Consider the following 6307-nt stretch of genomic DNA (forward strand, 5'->3'; position numbering starts at 1 on the left):
GAGGTCAATTATGGAAACCCTGAATTGTAGACTTCCATTAGAAAATCTTTCACAACAACAACATGAAGAAGATGTGGAAAATAAATAGTGTATTTTCTTAGCCTTCGAATATTGGAAGAAAGTCATGATCTTGGTACAATGGTTGATTATGCAATAACATATTTATCTAGGGTAAGTATTTGGTTTGTCATATACTTTGTTTTTTTTTTTTCTTTGGCATATTTATTAACTAAAATTACTTTTCATTGTAGATCCAAGTTGAAAATGAGAGTCAAAGGGAAAGGAAAGAGAGGTTTGTATGTATGAGACTATCACTGTCTATCTTAATATTATATTTTTTAAGCTTTTTACTTTCTTAGATAGAAAAATAGATTCTTAGGTAGAAAACAATAACAAATTGTTTTCTTGTAGGAAATTGAGATGCAAACACAACTTGAAATAGAAGATGATTTAGATCTGATTCCAACTACAGATTTGGAAACACCCAAAACACAACTATTACTTGAGGTTTGATTCTTTTCTTAATCTACTTTTTGTACAAACACAGGAGATAGGACAAAGATAGTCCTCTATAGCTTTGTATCTCAGATAGACAATCTCACATAGACTCTAATAGAGGTCTATCATTGTCTATCTAAGATAGAAAGTGATAGTCCTCTATCACTATAGCACTATTAGGAATATCTGAGATAGACAGAGATAGAGCGTTATTAGTGTCTATCTTGGATAGACAGAGATAGTATTATCTCTGTCTATCTGAGATAGAACAAGATATAATACTATCCTTATCCATCTGAGATAAACAATGATAGTCCTAACTATCTATCTAATATACACAGTGATTCTTACTTTCTATCATATGCTTGTAAGTAGATGAAGATGAGAAGAAAATCTAACTGAAACAGAAGTTAAAATAAAAAAGGAAAAAGATGAGGTTGAAACAGATAAAGAAGAATAAGAAACTGAAGTAGAAGAAGTTGAACCAGAAGAAAATCATAAAAGAGAAAGATCTAAACATAGAAATGAGAAAAAGGTAAATATGGTTGTTTATATACGTGATGATAAACAATGATAGTAGACTTTCATCGTCTATCATTCAGTGTTCTTCTTATGAACTCCAATATCTTCTTGTAGTAAATCAATGAAGAAGAGCAAATTGAGAAAGAGAAAGAATGTGAAGAGCAAGTGGAAGAAGAGCACAAGAAAGTAGTTGAAAAGCAAGTAGAAGAAAACCAAGAGAAAGTAAATGCAAATCAAGTAGAAGATGAACAAAATGAAGAGGAACAAGTTGAAGAAGAGGACAAGGAAGAGACTGAAGAGATTCGCTTTCAGAATGAGAGACCAAAGAGAAACCAGAAGCGAAAGCAAATTGTTGATGAGGAAGATGAAGAAACTGATAGTGAAGAGGATACAGATGAAGAGATTCAAACAAAAGGAAAAAAGAGAAAACAAAAGAGAAAGCAGCAAGAATGGGGAAAGTGTAAAAAGTTTTGACCAAAGGTGCTAAAAGACACACACTTTCAAAAGGAGAGACCAAAGAGACAATGAAAACAACCAAAAAAATATATGCAAAGAATATCAAGAAGAAACCTAAGAAGAAGAACAAAGTACAACCTCAAACTTCAACTCAAGAATATGCAAAATTGATGTCAGGGACTGCTCCAAGTTTCAGCTTGAACATTTCTCAAACTCAATCTCAACCTAAATCTCAATCTCAATCTCAATCTCAATCTCAATCTCAGTCTCGATTGTAGAATTACTTTATACAGTTTGTAAAGCTTCAAATTGAACACTTCTTTGTACTTAGTTTTTTACTTTATACGATTTGTAAGCTTTTTCTACTCATTGACAATCAACTACTTCTGAAATTTATAAAATTAACATGTTTTGTTCATTGTCTTGTTGTACTATCACTATCTATGATAGGAACTTTAGCAACTATTGAAAAACTTTAACATCAATGTATACTTGTTTATCTTAGTGGATCAATTATTGATAAATTTGAATTAAGATAGTTCTATCTCTATCTATCTAAGATAGAAAGTGGTAAAGCACTATCACTATCTATCTAAGATAGCTTGCTGCGAAATCGACAATTAAAGAACACAAAAAGGAACGTAGAGTAGGGAAGATCGACACACAGATATACGTGGTTCACTAACAGTGTGTTAGCTACGTCCACGGGCAGAGGGAGAACAATATTATTTCGAGAGAATGTTTTCAGGATTACGTCAAGAACGGTGCCTCTAGGTTAGAGAGTTTATATATCGCACTGCTCTAAACCCTAGGATCAAAATCGTAAATAACTGCAAATAAATAATATTCTGAATATAAAATCTGAATAGGTTGTTCGAAGCGCCAGCAAACAGATTCAAGGCATTTCAACAAATAGCTATCCCTATCTATCTCAAATAGATAGTAATAGAGGCTATCTCTATCTTAGATAGATATTGATAGAGAGTTATTATTGATAAATTTGAATTAAGATAGATAGAGAAGGAACACTATCTCTATCTATCTCAGATAGATAATGATAGATAACTATTATTCATTTCTGTCTTTTATCCCGTGAATTTACTTCATGAGACAAACTTACAACATTAAGAAAAAAAAATAAATATGTCTTGTGATGATGAATAGATTGTCCAATGAAGTTACTTCACGAGACTCTCGTGAAGTAACTTCACGAGACAAGCTTAGAATACTATGAAAAATAAATATGTCTCGTGAAGATAAGTATATTGTCCCGTGAAGTTACTTTACAAGACAAAAGGCAGAAATGAACTCAACTTTACGAGAGACAAAAGTCAGTCTTTTGTCTCGTAAAGTTGAGTTCATCTCTGTCCTGTGTCTTGTGAAGTAACTTCACAAGACAAACTTATAACTTTACGAAACAAACAACAAACTATCTTGTTTGTCTCGTAATTTTGTAAGTTTTTCTCATGAAGTACTTCACAAGACAAAAGACTTACTTACGAACTCAACTTTATGAGACAAACGACTACTTTTTAAAAGAAAAAAATAAAAGACTACTTTTCAACATACTTGCCTCTTTTGGAACTCTCAAGTGAAGGTCAATCAAAGATAGAATTCTATCTTTATCTATCCCTGATAAACAAAGATAGACGTTTATATCTGTATATCATATAGAGTTCTAGATAGACAAAGATGGGCGTCTATATTTATCTATTTGGGATAGACGGAGATAGAGCATTATCTCTGTCTATCTGAGATAGACAAGTAATAATACTATATGTCATCAATCATTTATGCACTTTCAGTTGAATAAGATATTGATCGTGTTTAAAATTTTAAGAATTTGATGTTCCAACCATATAAGTTATTGTAAATCGAGTGAAGATCAATCAAAGATAAAGTTCTATCTTTCTCTATCCTTGATAGACAAAGATAAGCATCTATCAGATAGACAGAGATAGAGCACTATCTCCATCCATATCAATCCCTTTTGATCTAATCATCCATAAGATGAACAACACGTACTAATTTCGAATTTTTGACTAATTGGCTTCCAAAATAGCTTCGTAGTGTTGTACATAACAACTTGTTGGAATTGTGGAGGCAAAGTTCAATAACTTGATTTATGAATTGGGGCATACAAGAACTTTATCAAAAACTTAACATCAATACATCTATTATTGATATATTTGAATTAAGATAAATAGAGATAGAACACTATCTCTGTCTATCTCAGATAGACAATGATAGATAAACACCAATATCTATTTATATATTTCTTATATCGTTTGCACTCTATATTTCTATATTTGTTTAGTTGAGTGGATCTATTATTGATAACTTTGAATTGAAATAGACAGAGATAGATTACTATCTCAGATAGACGGTGATAGAGGACTGAGATAGACAACTCAAGAACAAAATAAATCAGAAAATATCATTCATAAACTCTAATGTCAATCCATATGTTTATACATGTACTACAATAAAAAAAAATGATTGAATCATTTGATTAATTAGTTCAAGTTGCAATTCCTACTACTGTGGCCTTTTCGATTACAACGAGTACATATCGGTGAACTTTTAAACTCACCTACAGATGAAATTCTTTGTTTTTTATGTCTTCTAGCTTGACTTTTAACAATAAGAGGTAATGTTTTCATGGCATCATCTTCAGCTCTCCAATCCAAATGAACTCCAACAGGTCGAACACAATCATTGTATGTTGCTGATAATGTTCTTCGATAATAAAAATCAACTACATAAAAATAGGTATCTAAATTAAACATTCGGAGAACGGCAAGTGCATGTGCACATGGAATTTCCTTAAAATCCCATACTCGACAACTGCAAGATCCCAAATCTAGCTTCACAATGAACTGTTTATGTCCATCCGTTATCTAGTATTCTGTATTGCTAATGGGATCAACTTAATAAATAAATACGAGAAAGTAATCAATATCAACAAATAGAATACTATCTTTGTCTATCTTAGATAGATAGAGATAGATCATTATCTGTGTCTATCTTAAATAGATAGTGATAGATAGACAATAAGAAAAAGACAGAATTCTTACCAAGAAATTTCTCAACTATTCGTGTTCTCGTCGTAATATGTTCTTAGTCCAAGAAGTCAAAAGAGTTTTCATTGAAAAAATAGTTTTACTTCGATCATAAAACCACTTTTGCAATATATCTCTAATTGAACTTAGCATGCTAGCCATGGGAAATTCTCTAGCATCTTTAAAAACTGAGTTTAGACTTTCTGTAACATTCAATATCATCATTCCATACCTTCTTCTTCGTGAATATGCCCAAGACTACTTCTCAAACCCAACAACATTACTAAGATAACTTCTAATATTTGGATAGATTGACTCTATGGATCTCATGTTGTACTCAAAGTCAGCAGTAGTGTAGGCATTAGCACAACTAAAGAAATAATTATCAAGCAATTGATCCTTAAAATGAAGTTTCAAGTTTTTTAAGAGATGTAGTATGCACACACAATACTCAACATTGGCAAACACTCTTAAAACTCCTTTAGGAATGCTAAGATGCCTATCAGAAACAATGACTAGATTCTCTTGTTCCCCAAAACTACTTCATAAGTTTTCAAAAAACCATGTCCATGATGCGTCATTTTCAAAATCTACGATACAAAATGCAAGGGGAAAGATTTGATTGTTAACATCTACTGATGAAGTTGTTAATAGCATGCCACCAAACTTACATTTCAAAAATGCATCATTAACAGATATGATAGGTCTACAATACTTCCACCTCTCAACTAATACACCAAAAGCCATGAAGCAAAACTTAAAATGACTATTATCATCTATTTCTCAAGCGGTGTAGGTACCTGTAAAAACACATAAAAACATTTCTATCAGCGTAAAAAGTAACAAAAATGTATAGATAGACAGTGACAGATGTCTAAATAGATAGGGATAATTATCTATCACTGTCTATCTAGAAATTTGCTAAGCAAAATAGATCATACTTGGATTCATTTCATTCAACTTTTCAAAAAAAATCTTAGAATCAAGGTGTATGATTTAACTGCATCACCTTTTAATATCTTTACTATGTGTTTTTTTGCCCTCCAAGCTTTTTGATAACTGTTATTAACTCCAAGTTTTGTATGAGTCTTATGGATAATATCTCTAGGAATAGATTGATCAGTAGACATGAAACTAAAATCATCAATCAAGCAAATGTCAATTACTGATGAAAAAGCTTGCCTATGACAACTCTGAGTTGTGTTCAATGGACATTCATGCTTAGAAATGTACTTCCTAAGCATCCACAATGCACTATTCTCATACTAAGATGTCGTAACATGTCAATTGCAGCTTTCTTGTAAACATTTGAACTCAACAGACTTTGAATTTGATCTTGTAGTCTTAAATTGAAAATTATTCTTCACTGCATTTATGTAAAAACACTTTGAAAGTACTTCTTTACTTTCAAAACACTTTTTACCTTCAAATCACCATAAAAAAAATCTCTTATAATTTCATCATTTGAAGAAGAAGAACCTAAATATAATATTCTATCACCATCATCACGTATACTACTAATAGCACCCACACTACTAATAGTAGTAGAATACCTTCTAAAGAACAAACACTTACATGAGCCATTAATGGATGTCTATTGATTACATCTTTAGCCAAAGTCAAATACCAAAAAACATCATTGTCCTTTTCTATTAGAACCACAATTTGAATACTATTTTTACCAAAATCCAATAAAACTGACATCAACCCGTTCCATTGAATCTCTTCATATATTAAACCAACTAAACCATTAAAGTATATAAAGTTAT

This window comes from Benincasa hispida, chromosome 6 (assembly GCF_009727055.1).
Source record: "Benincasa hispida cultivar B227 chromosome 6, ASM972705v1, whole genome shotgun sequence".
NCBI classification, from domain to species: Eukaryota; Viridiplantae; Streptophyta; class Magnoliopsida; order Cucurbitales; family Cucurbitaceae; genus Benincasa; species Benincasa hispida.